Source organism: Pongo abelii, chromosome 7, assembly GCF_028885655.2.
Source record: "Pongo abelii isolate AG06213 chromosome 7, NHGRI_mPonAbe1-v2.0_pri, whole genome shotgun sequence".
NCBI lineage: Eukaryota > Metazoa > Chordata > Mammalia > Primates > Hominidae > Pongo > Pongo abelii.
Window position 1 is genome coordinate 30,210,016 of NC_071992.2, and position 17,319 is coordinate 30,227,334.

Below are 17,319 nucleotides of genomic sequence, written 5' to 3' on the forward strand. Positions count from 1 at the left end.
AGTCAGACGGCTCTGGCCCTGGAGCCCAAAGCCAGTGACTGGCCCCTGCCCATCGCCCTTGTGACTAGGTGCCTGCCCCGCTCACTTTCAGTACCGGGTCTCTTTCCTGCTCTGTTCCCCCAAGCCTGAATCTCAGCCTTGGGGCCCTGCCCCCAAGCTTCCCCCAGGTGGGGCCTGGCCAGCCTCTGGGAGCTAATCCCGCCCACACGGGTGGAGGCAGACCCACCTGGGGAGGGACTCACCAGAACCCCCGGGAAAGGGCCCCAGAGCAGAAAAAGCCCAGCGTCTTTAAACATATCAGCCCTGCTGATATGCAACATGTGGGCCCAGCTCTTGACCATGCACCAAGCCAAATATTAAGAAGCCCTGCCCTTAGTGAATTTGGGGTCTAAATGAGCTACCACCTGGTCCACACAGCCAGCACTTGTGTATAAAAGCACTTAATATGCTCCGAAGCTACATTTATGTACTTGTGTTGTATAATGAGATGAATGAATGAACATTTGCTTCTCTCAGGAAAATGAAAAAAACATTCAGCAATCTGACATTGAAGCCTGATTTTTAAAAAGGGGGTTTTTAGAATGGAGCCCATGAGTTAAATGAATATCCATGTGAAAATTTTCCGTTTTTGACATCAGTTAGATAAGTCAAAATAAAATATGTTATGAATCTAAAAAAAAAATCCGCTGATTGACTGGAGGTTGAAGGAGACACACGTTTCACCCCAAAAACAGAAAGTCAGCCTTAGTGAAGAGAAGACAGGCACCATCGGGGAAGATTTAAATACATAGTGGAAAATAAACGGAGTGGAGGGGGGGCTGGCCCAGGGCTCAAACCACTAAGGAAGTGCCTTAAACGTATTTTTCTCTGGAGGAAGCCATTTAAGGAATCTTTATGCCCCAATAACTGTGGGTATGAGAATGAGTTTCGAGACAAAAGAGAGATGGAGAAACAGGCTGAATAAGAGTTCACCCCAGTCCCAGCTTAGGATGTTGGGGTGCCACTCTCTGAAGCTTTTCCTGAAATGGATGGGGTGGCGGCATTAATCAGAAGGTGCTCACTGGTGAGGACGTTCTGAGCCCAAGTGACAAAATAAATGTGCATCAATCACAGACAGCAGCTGGCACATACTCTCCGAGTTTTCAGAGAAGGAAGGGATAAAATCAGCACCGGGTGCTGGTGAGTTCTGCCTGCCCCAGGAACACAACTGAGGGGGCTGACACACATGCCCCCGCCACCTCAGGCCGGCAGGTAGACTGGACTTAGTTCAAGGCCAGCAGAAGAGGAGAATCTTCTGAAGAAAAGGCAGTAGGATGTTCCCAAGAAATAAAATCACATCTAAGTGGCAAGAGAATAACAGCAACCCTTATATGTAATCCGTGGCCTTTCAAAGACTGATGTGCACTCAGGAATGTTCTAATAGCTATCATTTATCAACGACTTAAGTGCCAGTCAACTTGCTGAGCATTTCGCAGACTGTGTCTCATTTAATCCCCCACAAATAACCCATGAGATTATAAACCATCATCATTCCCATTTTACAGATGAGCAAACTGAGTCTCAGGGCGAGTAATTTTCCCAAGGCCACGAAGCTAGAAAATGACAGAACTCAGAATGTGAGCCCAAATGTGTCTGATTTCAAAAGCTATGTTTGTTTGTTTTGAGACAGGGTCTCCCTCTGCCACCCAGGCTGGAGTGCAGTGGCACGATCACAGCTCACTGCGGCCTTGACCTCCCAGGTTCAAGCTATCCTGCCACCTCAACCTCCCAAATAGCTGCGACTACGGGTGCATGCCACCACATCTGACTCATTTTTGTATTTTTTGTAGAGACAGGATTTCACCATGTTGCCAAGCCTTTTCTCGAATTCCTGGGCTCAATCGATCCTCCTGCCTCGGCCTTCTAAAGTGCTAGGATGACAGGTGTGAGCCACCAGACCCAGACAAGCTATGCTCTTTCTACTATGTTGTACAGCCAGGAAATGTATGCATCAAGTGACAGACCAAACTAGATGACCTCATAAGCTTCCTTGTTTTTAAAAACTTGAGTCACCAAGAGGCTAATGTGGTGTTAGTGGTTGTGGCATGGAACGGGAAATGTGCATTATGACAGCAAAGAATCAAGCATGGGATCCCCCAGGAGCAGGGCTACAATTCTTCTTATTTCACCCTTTACAAATACCCCAAAGAGAATGCACAAACAGTCAGGGCTGCCTTAAGCTCAGACTTCCGGCTGGGCGCAGTGGCTCATGCCTGTAATCCCAGCACTTTGGGAGGCCAAGGCAGGTGGATACTTAAGGTGAGGAGTTCAAGACCAGCCTGACCAACATAGCAAAACCTCATCTCTACTAAAAATACAAAAGTTACCTGGACATGATGGTGGGCACCTGTAATCCCAGCTACATGGGAGGCTGAGGTATGAGAATTGCTTGTACCTGGGAGGTTGCAGTGAGTCAAAATGGTGCCACTGCACTCTAGCCAGGGTGACAGAGTGAGACCCTATCTCAAAAAAAAAAAAAATGTTTTTAAAAAAAGCTCAAACTTCCCCATTGTGACCTTAGCCAAATGACCTCACCTCTCTGTGCCTCAGTTTCCTCACGTGCAAAATGAGAAAAAGTATTGATCCTATCCCAGAGGATAATTTGGGGCTTTAATGAGCAATGAATTTTTTTTTCCAGAAGTGCCTTGATTTTTTTAAGAGTCGCCAAGCTCCTCTTCCTAGAGATTCTGATCCCCCAGGTCTGAGAGAGGAAACAGTGAGAAAATGCATGCTGGATACTGAGCACTGTGCCTAGCAAAAGTGCGCAATAAATGCTGACCTGAAAAAAAAGTAGACACCAAATCCTGGGCAGTGAAGAGCCAAACCTATCGGAAAATTATCAGAAAGAGTTTGTGCAAATGCAGGGGAAATACAGTAAATTTTAACATCAACAAGGGCAGTGTAAGAGATGGTAAGAAAAAAATGAAAACCATGCAAGAGCTCTATGGAAACAGTCACACCCAGTAAAGAGACCTGATGTCACTGTGGAATGCACTGTCATCTACTGTGGCCACGAAGGCCAAAAAGGAAAAAGACATCTTGCCCAGTGCCACTGCAAAAGCACTAAAACAAAAAGAAGCACACTGCTCACCCCCATTCTATAAAATCAACCGCACTGGGAACACTGGTTATTGCCCATCAAGAAAGATGAGGCCAGGTATGGAGGCTCACACCTGTAATCTCAGCACTTTGGGAGGCCGAGGCAGAGGATGGCTTGAGCTCAGGAGTTCAAGACCAGCCTGGGCAACACAGGCAGACCCCATCTCTACAAAAAATACAAACATTAGCCAGGCGTGGTAGCATGTGCCTGTAGTCCCAGCTACTCAGGAGGCTGAGGTGGGAGGATCACTTGAGCCTGGGAGGTTGAGGCTGCAGTGAGTTGTGATTACCCTATGCATTCCAGCCTGGACAACAGAGTGAGACCCTGTCTCAGGGCCGGGGGGGATAAAAAAGATGACTTATAAGGCCAGAGGACTATTAACCTAAATGTGCTGTGTGACAGGGAGGGCAAGCTAAGAAGGCAGTGCTCTTCAGGACAAAGGATCAAGGCCAGGAGGGCCCCAAGAGAATCCACCAAGTAGGAGAGAGGAGTAGAATGCCGACTTGGTCACCAAATATTGAAATGACAGAAAAGGGAGGCCCCACTAACATCAGCTGGAGACCAGAGAGGGGATGCTGGAATACCCCAATGAAGGCAAATGAAGTGCACACTGCATTTGGACAGTGAATGAATGCACGAGTGGGGTTGCCCTAGGGTCCAAGTAGCACTACTTCATCACAGACTGCATGGAGATCTGAGGTTGAATGCACGTAAAATCGTGAAGGCTGCAAAGGGGCCTCTGCCTCTCCCCACCCAGGTGGCCAGGGACACCGGCCCACAACCGGCCGCAAAGCTGTCTTCGGGAGTGGCACAGCCACTCCCTCCCTTGCCACACTGGCTCCTAAATGCATGGGTTTGATCTGATAGGATTAATTCTCATGTTTTCCACAAGTTCTACAGAGAGATAGACATGAAGGCCAGAATCGTAAACAGTGGCACACGCCATTCTTCTATAATTAACATAAACTGCTACTAACAGCCACGTGGCCGTATTCTAGATGCCTTTAAAGAACATCATGCTTCCAAACGCCTCACGCTTTGCTTGAGTGTTTAAGCCACACTGGATTACAAAGGCAGCCTGGAGAAGAACTGCAGGTGCGGTGAAGGTCTCCAGGCCAAGTGAACTGAGTTTAGAATTTCCCATCCAGAGTCCACAACGGGCTGCCCGTTTGGCCTGTGATTCTTTTCCACACAACCACTATCAACATACGGGTCAAAGTCCTCAGAGGTTGGGGGGTGGGAACCAGGCAGAATTAATTAACTAGGAGGCCCAGAAGAGCCCTTCCCAATACCAACCCTTCCCACAAACCAGCAATGGTATGTGTGACCTGTGAGCATCCACCTAGCACACTCTAAATCCTGCCCTCTTGTCTTCAAATAACTACTTAATGTCTGAGCAGAGGGCAGGCATCCCCCCGCCTCGTCTATAGTAACTCTAAGCGAGGAACTGACCCCATAATGCATCTTTGTTACAATGTACAACTCAAGAACCCTACGGCCCAGCAGTTCCAGCAGTTCCACTTTCTCAGTACTTATCCTAGAGAAAACTTACAGGTGCTATAGAGGTCTGTGCAGCAATGTTTTTTGGTATCAGCGTTTTTAACAGTAAAGGATCTGGAAATGACTGAAGTGCCCATGATTTTGGGAAAGGTGAAGTAATTGTGTAGCCTTCTAATTCAAAGGGAGACTGGGCAGGGGTTAAACAAAATCAAGGAGACCTTTGCACAGGGGCTGGGAACTATCGCCAAGCACCCTGTTGAGGGAGGGAGAAGCAATTCAGTAAAGAGACCTTATGTAATCCACAGCCAATGCACTTAACTTTTTGTAATTCCTATAGGTATAGATGTGAGTATGTGAGGCATCTGAAGAACAGCAAGTCCATGAAAGTGCTCGACCTCTGGGGAAGGGACTGGGATTAGGAACAGTCATCAAGGAAAACTTTCTGATTGCTGCAAAGTTTTGCATTTTTCCCCTCCAGAGAATGTGTTCGTGTACTAACTTGCGCAATGAAAATTTCATTTAAATTTTTTTTCAAAAAAAGAAAAGAAACAGTCCCTGTTCAATGCATTTCAATAATATGTTCGGGGGCAATTTCACCCTGAATCGGGCCCACGCTTCCCAGGGGCTGTGAGCTCAGCAGTGCACATCTGCGTTTCCAGTCAGCAGTGGGCTTTGCAGCACAGATCTTGTTTCAATATTACAAGCCCAGCTCCACAACTCTGTGGATTGTTAAATTTACATGCTAGTTCAAGGAAAAGGCAGGGAAAAAAGAGAAAGTATGTCAATGGGACTTCTGGTCATCCAAAGGGATGTCCTAGGAGTAATTCCAGTTCTTCTAACCCAGCACTGCAGCACTCCAACACAACACACACGTTCTCTAATAAGCCAGCCCTTGCCCAATCACACTTCCTCCATACCAGGCCTAGCTGTCTGTGGTTTTGACTCTTTCAGCTGGGAATCAGGATTCCTAATATAAATCCAAATCCCCTGAGCTAATGAGAAAAAAGAATCTGAACATCCCATTGCACAAACTCTAAAACATTGTTATTCACTCACTGGGGACTCCTAACCATATAGGATACTGCTTTTTAAACAGACACGCACCCTCCGCTCCTCCTCAAAGCACTACCTATAGAGTCCTTAGAAATACAAAATTGGCTGTGCACAGGTAGCTCATGCCTGTAATCCCAGCACTTTGGGAGGCCAAGGTGGGAGAATCACTTAAGGCCAGGAGTTGGAGATCAGACTAAGCAACATAGCAAGACCCTGTCTCTAAAAAAAATTTAAAAATTAGCCGGGTGTGGTGGCGCCTACCTGTGTGGTCCCAGCTGCTTGGGAGGCTGAGGTGGGAGAATGGCTTGAGCCTGGGGAGGTAAAGGCTGCAGTGAGCCGTGATTGTGCCACTGCACTCCAGCCTAGGAAACAGAGCAAGACTGTCTAAAAAAAGAGAGAGAGAGAGAGAGAAAATTATACTATTTAGAACCTACTGAGCAAAACTAACTTATGGCAATAGAAATCAGATTTGTGGTACTTCTGGTTGGGGGTGGGGCTTATCTGGAAATGGTCACGAGGAACTCATCTGGGGTGATGGAAATGTTCTGTCTCCATACGTATGTGTCGAAACTGATTAAACAGCACACTTAAGATCTGTGCTGTATGTAAATTACACCTCAATTAAAAAAATAACTCCTCATACACAGTTTCTCTCCCGGCTGCAGCAGAACTCTGAGCTGTCCTATCAGACGTCGGAAATCTCTGTTGTGCTATGCAAGGAGCATGAGTACCATGGCGACAGTCACCATAAAAATAGATAACAAGATTAAAATGGACACAGGACACATGAATTTAAGAACAGCACACCAAGAGCAATTCATTTTCAGCAGAAGAAAAATAGAAAGAGGAGAGGGAGTTTTCAATTCCTTCGGCACTTTGACAAGCAGCCACTGACTGAATGTGGTTGTTTTTACTAAGAGAGTTGTATATGGCTTCCTGATACTCAAAGGACAAAAAGGCTGACAACTGGTTTTTTGTGTTTTGTTTTTCTTTTTATTTTCTTTTTGTTGCCCAGGCTGGAGTGAAGTGGCACCAGCACAGCTCACTGCAGCCTTAACCTCCCCAGGTTCAGGTGATCCTCATTCCTCAGCCTCCCAAGTAGCTGCAACTGCAGGTGCACGCCACCAAGCCCAGCTCATTTTTGTATTTTTTATAGAGATGGGGTTTCACCATGTTGCCCAGGCTGGTCTCGAACTGCTGGGCTCAATCAATCCTCCCACCTCAGCCTCTCAAAGCAGCTGCGACCACAGGTAGTCTCAAAGTGCTTGGATTACCGACGTGAGCCACCATGCCCAGCTGGGAACTATTATTTCTTATCATATTTTGCTTTTTTTAAAAAAAGGCCGGGCTCACGCCTATAATCCCAGCACTTTGGGAGGCTGAGGTGGGAGGATCACCTGAGGTCAATTCAAGACCAGCCTGGCCATCATGGTGAAACCCCATCTCTACTAAAAAATACAAAAATTAGCTGGGCATGGTGGCGGGAGCCTATAATCCCAGCTACTCCGGAGGCTGAGGCAGGGAGAAATGCTTGAACCCATGAGGCAGAGGTTGCAGTAAGGTGAGATCGTGCCACTGCACTCCAGCCTGGGCAACAGAGCAAGACTCTGTCTCAAAACAAAACAAAAAAAGGCATGTTAGCCTAACTTTCCCCTAAACCCACTATGTAGCCCAGGGAACCAAATCACAGCAATTCAACAAGCACAGCTGATGTGACAGACACCATGTGAGGCACAAATGATACAGAGACAAAGGAGACTCAGGCCTGTCATCAAATGTACAAAAATTTTCAACTCTAGTTCTAACTAGGTCCTGCCTATGCTTTTCACATACATCTAAAACTGCCATTTGTTAAGTCAGTGCACCCCAAAATTGCTTCATCCCATATAAAGAGAGCACTTTCTTGCCAAATACTGATTTCTCAAATGCCAAAATGCAAGCACAAATCATGTGGAGACAAAACTCATCTTACAATATTCTCCAAAGATGAGATAAACCTCTATTCTCTTTGCAGAGCTGAGAAACTTTTGCTAAGTGATTTAGTCCAAGCAGTGACCTGCACAACAACAAAAACAACAACAAAAGTAATCCAAAAATATCAGGAAGAGGAATCTAAAAGTTTTAAATAATCAGAGAGGATTCTAAATAAAGCATATATTTCAGTGAAAGTTAAGCAGAATTAAACTAAAAAAAAAATTTTCATACGTAAGCTATAACTAATACATATGCAAAAATTTTAAAAAAACTTAGCAAGAAGCAGTGGCTCATGCCTATAATCCCAGCACTTTCGGAAGCTAAGGTGGGAGGATCCCTTGAGCCCGGTGGGTCGAGGCTGCAGTAAACCATGATTGTGCCACTGCATTCCAGCCTGGCAACAGAATAAGATCCTGTCTCAAAAAAAATTTTTTTAATTCAAATTACAAATTTATTGTCTGATATAAACTAAACATATGCTTTCCTGGAAAATCCCACTTTAAAATGTCTTTAAGTTGATCTGCCCTGTATTCTCTTTATCGCTAAACTGCAGAGCAATCAGATGGCTCCATCTCATCACTGGTGTCAGGACGGTGTTGAGCAAGGTGCTCCTGGGGATATAAATCCACAGTGCAGGACATGAAGTGGGAGGAGACATTCAAGGTCACTCCACATTCTCCATGGCCAAGCAGAGGACCCAGCACCCACTAACAGCCCCCTCTTGATTTAGTCATCATCCCGAATAGAAGTGGCATGATGATCCCACCTTTTTTTTTTTTGAGAGATGGAGTCTCACTCTGTCGCCCAGGCTGGAGTACAGTAGCATGATCTCGGCTCACTGCAACCTATGTCTCTTTGATTCAAGTGATTCTCCTGCCTCAGCCTCCCGAGTAGCTGGTGTTACAGGCAAGCAACACTATGCACAGCTAATTTTTGTATTTTTAGTAGAGACGGGGTTTCACCATGTTGGCCAGGCTGGTCTCGAACTCCTGGCCTCCAGCGATCCACCCGCCTCAGCCTCCCAAAGTGCTGGGATTACAGGTGTGTGACACCACACCCAGCATGATCCCACTACTTGTCTACACATCAATCTGTGTCGTTCATTATTACTGCCCATTTCCCGGCCCCCCACCCCGCCAACCTTCTTACTTTTCCTAAGGACCAAATTTAATTTTCAGCAGCCCTGGGGTCACAAACTAAGTTCTGACCCAACTTAAAATAGTTCTCATCTTTGGTTTCCTTTTTTTGAGTCGAGGTCTCACTCTGTCACCCGGGCTGGAGTGCAGGAGTGCCATGATCACGGCTCACTGCTCCTGGCTCACTGCAGCCTCAAACTCTAGGCCCAAGTGAGCCTCCGACATCAGCCTCCTAAGAGCTGGGACCATGGGCAGGTGTACCATCATGCTTGGTTAATTTTTCTATTTTTTGCACAGACAAGTTCTCTCTCTGTTGCCCAAGCCAGTCTTAGAATTCCTGGGCTCAAGCAATCCACCCATCTCAGTCTCTCAAATTGCTGAGATTACAGGCGTGAGTCAATGCACCTCGCCTGTTTTTTGTTTTGTTTTGTTCATCCTTTCTAAAATGATCCCAGAAGGGTCTCTCAAAAATGCTGGGACCTATTTATAAACATTTTTAAAGAACACACTTGATGATATTGACTCAAATACCTGCCACTGGAGGTAAAGCCCCTATTCTATGTGTCTTTCGGCTTTGACAAGTCACATATTAAATAATTGACCCCAGAAATTGGAGGAGATTTTGGAGGTCGGCCTAATTCCTGTCCTTCTCTTCTACCACATCCCTAATCAACAGCATTCAGCCCTACTTGAATACCGCCAACAGCCGTAAGCTCACTACTTCCTGGGCAGACATTTCCTCTGTTGGACAGATCTGCCAGCTAGAAAATCCTTTTTCATATTGAACTGAAATCTGCTGTCCCAGTCTTTCGGGTTAAAGGGGACCTCACAGTCTATGAACTTCAGCATGATCGCTGATTATTCTACAGACAAGGAATCATGTAATCATGCCATAAATTAGGAATCTGCAGCTACAGAGAATAAAGTGACTGTTTCATCTATTGATTGTATTTGAACACCAGGAGCAAAAATGAACGTCTCCTCCTTCCTATGTCTGATAACCAGGAAAATATTTGAAGGTGCTACTGTGTACCCAATGCATGAATACAGTTCAGTTATTCCCTATCCTACAGCATCCTACTCGCCTTTCCAGGATCAAGTCTTACTTGCTCATGTCCCTATTAACTCTTGGCTCTCCAGGGTCCAAATGTCACCTGACCAGCCAAGGTCATTAAGACTAGATCTTATGATTAGATCGCTGAATTTCTGATCCTGTTATAAACTGCATTCAATTTTTTAAAAGCCATATCTTAGAGCTAAGCTCAGTGGACCATGTGCGTAGACCCAGCCACTTGGGAGGCTGAGGCAGAAGGATCGCTTCAGCCCAGGAGTTCGAATCCAACCAGGACAACATGGCAAGACTCATGACTCTCTGAAAAAAAAAAAAAATGAAAACAAATAAAAATAAAAGCCTCATCCACTCAAGGCTCACACTGAACTGACGAACAACAGAAAAATCCCAACGCTTTTTTTCTCCATGCCCTGCCCCTCCTCAGTGGACCTGTGCCAACCTGGGGTCAAAGACTCTGTCTTCCACTGTGACTCTAGCTCCTGACCTTGAGCTTGACACACAGCGAGCAGGCACTCAAGATTAATCACTGAATGAATCATCTATTTTACCCTATCTTGTCCTTGAACCATAAAAAGTTTTAAAAATTGCAGATGTCCCCACTGTGGAATATATACACAACTATAGAAAACACAAATAATACAAATGTTAAAAAAAAAAAAAAGCTGCATGCCTCAACCCATCCAGAAGCAACCGGTATTTGTATTTTGATATACTATTTTGGTGTATTTCCTTCCAATTATTTTCTAAACACATTGCTCTTTTAATATTTGAAGTCACACTGTAGATGTCCCTTAACTTTTGGCAAAAACATTTTTCCCTGTTATTTTAAAGCTATTCCTAAACATTATTTTTCATGACTTCATAACATTCTATTTTAAAGATATCAGAATTCACTTATTTATTATTACCTCTAGCCCACACCATTGGATATTTAGGTTATTCCCAAGTTTTTCCTAGAGTTTAAAAAAAAAAATTTCTGAATAATCTCTGTGCATAAATCATCATCTACATTGTGGATATGGTCTCAGCTACATCCCCAGAAGTGGTATTATCTTATCAGGATACTGAAAATCTCAAAACGCTACAATTCAAATTTTTAAACCTAAATCAGACTTTAAATTCATCCCTTACTGAATTTTTTTCTGTTTGCTTTTTAATTTGCACTCCTAATTCTAGACGACTCAACCTTGATTTGTCTGCAAAACCAGCAATTCCTCTCACTTCTGCACCACTAACAAATCTGATGAGCGCGCCTTCTCTGTCTTCACCGCCAACACTGGGAAAATGTTGAACAGATCAAGGCCAAGAATAGAACCCTACTGTACTCATTTTCAGATCTCCTTCCAGGCTGCCTCAGTGCCAATAATTAACAGTTTCACATAGGATTGTTAAATTAATAACACCATCCAGCCCACGTCTTACCACTTATGATTTAATAAGGACCATCATACCTCAAAAAACTGTTAAATACTTTACTGAAGCCAAAATGTACCATAGTTGCTGCACTATTCTCTGGCCTAGTAAACAAGCCACCATATTAGACAGGAAATAGATTTAATTTGATAAGATTCAGCTGGCTTCTGGTTATCCTTGCATCTGATAGCCACACATTGTTAAAATGCACTTCAGTTTCATTTTGTTAATGTTTCAAAAGCAGTATACTTTTTCTTTGAGACAGGGTCTCACTCTGTTGCCCAGGCTGGAGTGCAATGACACGATCTCAGCTCACTGCAGCCTCCACCTTCTGCAGGGCTCAAACAAGCCTCCCACCTCAGCCTCCTGAGTAGCTGGGAGTACAGGCATGCACCATCACACCGTGTGTGTGTGTGTGTGTGTGTGTGTGTGTGTGTTGACGGAATCTCGCTCTGTCGCCCAGGCTGGAGTGCAGTGGCACAATCTCGGCTCACTGCAAGCTCTGCCTCCCGGGATCATGCCATTCTCCTGCCTCAGCCTCCCGAGCAGCTTGGACTACAGGCGCCCACCACCACGCCCGGCTAATTTTTTGTATTTTTAGTAGAGACGGGGTTTCATTGTGTTAGCGAGGATGGTCTCGATCTCCTGACCTCGTGATCCGCCCACCTCGGCCTCCCAAAGTGCTGGGATAACAGGCGTGAGCCACCGTGCCCGGCCCCAGCTAGATTTTTTATCTTTTGTAAAGACAGGGTCTCAACCATGTTGCCCAGGCTGGTCTCAAACTCCAGGGCCCAAGCAATCCTCCTGCCTCAGGCTCCCAAAGTGCTGGGATTACAGGCGTGAGCCACTACAGCTGGATCAGTATTTTTAAATAATTGATTTTAGTCCCACCTGTAAACATCAGGGTACTATTGGTCAGTCTCTCTCACCAGTGGCTCATGTGGGATGAGCTCTTAGTCTTGGGTGGTAAATCAGACTATTCTAGATCACAGAGTCCTGAACTTAGTCACTTCAGCTGGACCCCAAATCAGCCTCATCTGCTGGGAGCCATTTGGATCAATACCAAGCTCCTGAGAATTGTACGTCATATGGCACTTGATGGCTGTGACTCACAACTCACCAAAGTATGACCTCGACATCACTCTCAGAGATCCCTGCCAGCCAGAAGTGGAAAATGGAAAGGCTGGAGAAATCTTGGGGTCACTTGAAACTTGCCTTACTACGGAGAACACAGGTCAAAGCCCTCTATAATTCCATTCCCATCATCATAAAAATATTTCAAAGTCCCAGCCAGCAGCTCCTCAAAAAGTGCTACTGACTTGCCTAAAACAAATCCGGTGCACAGAAATATCTCAGATTCCATAATGCCACACTCCTACCCAGAATCCTCAGTGGCCACCCAGAGCCCATGACAGCAATCCCAAATTTCCTGGCCCAGCATTCGAGTCTCTTGAAAACTGAGGGGAGGGATAGCATTGGGAGATATACCTAATGCTAGATGATGAGTTGGTGGGTGCAGCGCAGCAGCATGGCACATGTATACATATGTAACTAACCTGCACATTGTGCACATGTACCCTAAAACTTAAAGTATAATAATAATAATAATAATAATAAATGTAATGTGAGAAGTAAAATAATAAAGTTTTAAAAGATAAAGAAAACTGAGGTCGCAAAGCAAAACGCCTACAGGACTAAGTGAAGAATGGGAAGTGACTGGACTGAGGCAAAAGGAAGCCCGGGGACCACGAGCCTGTCTCCTGTCCATAGGGGACAGCCTTCTCAGCTTGAGATGAACACCAGATCTGACTCTTTAAAAGAGCTGCAAATCCAGAGATTTTTCTGGATTTTTTCCCCAATTTTTAAACACCTTCATGTAGTCCAAACTAGAACACAGCCATATGTTTAAAACACTCCCTGGCCACCGGTTTACAACCTTTGCCCTATATGTGACCCCAGCCCACTTTAACAACTTGATTTCTCCCTAATCTCTAACAAGAACCCTCTGTTCTTCTCTCTCACACAATCATAGACTTTACACATTCCTAACTCCAAGGCTTTGCCCACTCTATACCTCCCCACATCCGCAGCACCCTGAGACACCAAAAAACAGTTCATCCCAGACTTCCTTTCTTGTCCCCAAACGTTTTTCCAAGCCACACCAGCACAGAACATGCCCCCGTCCTCTGAACCCCACAGGTAGTTATTCTTCATGTTGGCATTTAATTATCTTGGCTTGCTCCTTAATCAAGGTGTCTCTCATCTTTCCAAAGAGACTGTAAATCTTCCACCCTTCCTCATGCTTTCTTCCACCTTCAGTACTACAGTAGCTCTTCAAACAGCTTAATAAATACTCACTGAATGCGAAAACTCTCTGTATTTTTCAAACTGTGGGTTATGATCCATTAGAGAACGATTAGATCAACTTAGTGGGAGACAAGAGGTTTTTAAATGAAAAATAATAGACTAGAAAACAGAAATGTCAGAGATGACACCAAGCAAAGGGAGGTAGGTACTTTATGAACTTACATTAGATTTTTATATACATGATTGTATGTACTAGGCCACGATGTAAATTTCACTTCTTAATGTAAGTCACAGTCAAAACAATACAGACACTGCTTTGCAATGAGTAAATGAGCTTGACCACTGCTTCATGCAATTATTCTTTGGACAGTCAGACACACGCTATAAAGAAAAATATCTGACTCCCAAGCCCTCTTCTACTAGTTCACTGATCTTGCATTTCAGAGAAACAAGGAGGCTAAGTAACAGTAATTACATTCTCAGCTCATTCCACAACTTTTTGCAATCATCATTTAAATTCAGATGTTGCAAGTTGAGGCTTGGGGAATTTGTTCAGCAAATCACCCTGTGTCACCCTTGCAACATGAACAGAGCTCAAGAAAAAAGGCATCAGCTCCCCTCTACTTGCAGGGTGCCAGGCTCTGGTTGGAACAGCCCTGGGAATCACAATATCCCTAGGGCTAACGTCCTCCTGCCCCACTCTCTCACTCCTACTCCCCAACCCTCCACCCCAGAAAAGTTCAAAATGTTTCAAAGCCCAGCAATTTACTGTCTTTAGCAAATCCCATTCTACACCATTCTAACCTTCAATCCACCCTCGAGATTAGAAGAATCAACAGCCCCATCCTCCTCAGTGCCCAATTGCCCACAGTTGCTTTTCCAACTTCAGGTTCAGAACCAAGCAATGTCATGTGAATGGCAGTGCAGCAGAGAGAAACAGAAGCCCCTCGGTTCAGGCCTTGAGTACCACTCAGAGGCATTCTCCGCTGCCCCCCTATTACCAGCAGCCTCCCCACTTCTCCGAGCCCCTTCCCTCTCCCGGCATCTGCAGCCTCTGCAACACTGTCCCCCCTGGGCTCCCCCCATCTCAGAGTCATAGCTGCTTGCAGGACACTAACATCTGGATATTAGCAGCCACAAGAAACTTCTCTATAGCCTGAGTAGTCAATTCCTTCTCTCCAAAATACACATTTCCGATTTCTCAAGTTACCAACTACAGCAGCTCCAAGGCCCTGGCATTGAATCAATTTCCACCAAGAATTAATTTCCATTCATCTCATCCCTTCACCCTGCCCTATAAACAGATTATTTCAACAGTAATGTTTCTCAAACCCACCTTTTTCACTTCCAGTGATCCCAGTGCAAACTCTGGCCACCCTACAACTGCAACAGCCTGCTCACTGATGTGTCCCCCTAACACGACTTTCCAAAACTCTTCCATTACAGTTGTTCATTACACCATTCCCTCACTCGAAAACCTTGAATGTGCGTCCTTAGGACACACAAGGTGGCATGCAATCACCAAAAGGGCTAAGACTTTCACAATCTCAACCATTGTTCCTCTCCACCTCTGTCTCCTACTGTTCAGGATACATTTCCTGGTCTGGCTAAGGACATCTCCTTGTCTCTCTGGAAAGCCATGTTCATTCCCACCTCACAGCCTATCTCAAGAGCGTCAGCCTCCAGTCCTAGTGACTGATCCCTGCCCACAACTCCCTTCTCTGACTCCAACAGAACTATTTCTGCACCTCGCACTTTGACAGTTACCATTCCCTCTCTTGGCGTCTGATTTCACATGCTCACATCCTTCTGTCCCCTCTATGAGGGTAGAAGCCCTGGAGGGAGGGAATCATCTCTTACACCTTCTGTCTCCTCTCTCCCCGAGACAGGTATGAGCCTCTGCTCCTCTGCTCCGCTTTGCAAATTATCCCACCTGTTACTTTCTTCTCCTCTTGTCTTTGGGCCCTACGGGTGAGTTACTCTCCACAGGCATAATTTACTTCAAAACTTAGTACTCCAAGTCCCTTCCCCTATCTCCTCTTTCCTTTATCTGATATACTCCCTCTCCAGCATCTCCACTAACTCAGGCAGCCACTGCACATTAACTTGAACGTAAACTCCTAAATCACTTCCACCTAGTCCTAGGCTTCCTGAAGCCTGGGGTCTCTTCGGTGCCTCCCCCACCTCCCAGAGGGCCTGGCACCGTGCTGAGAGCACAGCAGCTCCCCAAAAGGACCTGTGGAGTTGAACTTAATGGCTATGTTTCCCTGTGTTTCGAGGTATTTGCGACCAGGCGCTTCTGTTTACACAACGCCTAGGGAGGGTGTCAAGAAGGCCTTAGATACCTGTGAATCACTCACTTTGAAGCAAAACCCCCAGGTGTACCTTTCTAGAAAGGCGGTTCTAAGGCAAGCAGCGCCGGCCTGCAGGAATCCCCCGCGCCTGGTAGCCTGGCATCATGGGAACGCCTGCCCGGTGGAAGTCCTCCAAGGCCACCGGGAACTGGCCAGGGCTGCCCAAAACCGGGAGGCGGCGGCGGCCCCCCTTCCCGCTGGCCAGGTGGGCTTCTTTAGGTCTCTGAGTCAGTTCCAAAGTGAAGGCGCTGAGCCCTGCACTCCCAGGCAGGGAAGAAAACGCTGCCTTGGAAATTGTTTGCACAAGACAAACTCTCTGTGCAGCCCCGCCCCCCCCTCCCGGGCACCCGCGTGAGCCCACGGTGCCACCGCCGGGGAGGGCCAGGGGCGCAGGCGGAGGCGAGACCGGGCGAGAGCGTGCGGGCAGAGGGGGCGGTGGCCGCCAGGGCGGGAGGGACACGGGTCGCTCGCGGGCGGAGGGTGTGTCCCCCTGTCCCGCCCGTCCCGCAGCCTGGCCTCGCGCGCCGGCCGGAGTGGGCAGGAACCGGCAGGAACGCGCGGGGCGCGGGAGGGCCGGGCGCGGGAGCGCCGGGCGGGCGGCCCCGCCGGAAAGGGCCGGGGAGGGGCAGGCGGGCCGGTCCTTGTCCCTCCTAGGGGCGAGTCCCGACCGCCTGAAGTCGGGAGGGGGCTCCGAGAGGGGGGGCGCCGGCGGCGGGCGAGGTAAACAAGGCGACGCGCGGGAGCGGCAGCCACCCCCGCCCGCCACCCCGGCCCTGCCTCAGCGCCCCGCGCCCCGCCCGCCGCGGCCCCGGCCTCCCAGACCCCCGGACCCCCCAGGCCGCCGGCCCGACAGCCGCGGGCGCGCGGGGCGTGGGAAGTTCGCGGCCGCCCCCGTCCCCGGCTGCCGCGCCGCTAGGTCCCCGCGCAGCTCACCTCGGCCCGCCACGAGCGGCAGCACGCGCCCGGCTTCCCCGGCTCGGACGGCTCGGCTCGGACGGCTAGTTCAGCTCCGGGCTGCAGCGGCCGCGGCCCGCGGCCCGGCTCCACTCCGGCCGCCCGCCGAGGCTCGGTTGGCGCCCACCTGGCCGGCCTGCCCTCCTCCCCGGGACACTGCGCTCACGTACGCGGCCGCGGCCACAACCCGGCCCGGATTCCCGCCCGGGAAGGGAGCGGAGCAACACGCCAGCCCCTGCCAGCCGGCGCCCAGCGGCGACACTCCGGACACACCCCCGCCCGCCCCCCGCGCCTCCGCGCCCCCGCACCCGCCCAGCACACCCCCAGCGCGCCTGGGCTACACACCCCCGGCCGCCCGTAGACAGTCGGCGCTCAATAAGTGCCCGAGCGACTCCTCGCGCACATGCGCACTTGAAC

At 47.8% G+C, this 17,319-nt stretch overlaps 1 protein-coding gene across 10 annotated transcripts in view; it reads right to left on the bottom strand.

The window, feature by feature from the left end:
* The window catches only part of ZNF395 (zinc finger protein 395), a 41,092-nt gene extending 23,975 nt beyond the window's left edge, over nt 1–17,117 (bottom strand). For 2 of the 10 annotated variants that reach the window (XM_054561381.2, XM_054561379.2), the window contains exons 1-2: nt 16,882–17,117; nt 5,954–6,076 (exon numbers count right to left, since the gene is read on the bottom strand). The gene's annotated coding sequence lies outside the window, so the exon portion shown is untranslated. Of the gene's footprint in view, nt 1–5,953; nt 6,077–15,979; nt 16,178–16,881 lie in introns of those variants that run through there. The other 8 variants (XM_063726600.1, XM_063726599.1, XM_024251157.3 and 5 more) reach the window with 5 other exon arrangements.
* Between the last annotated feature and the right edge of the window lie 202 nt (nt 17,118–17,319).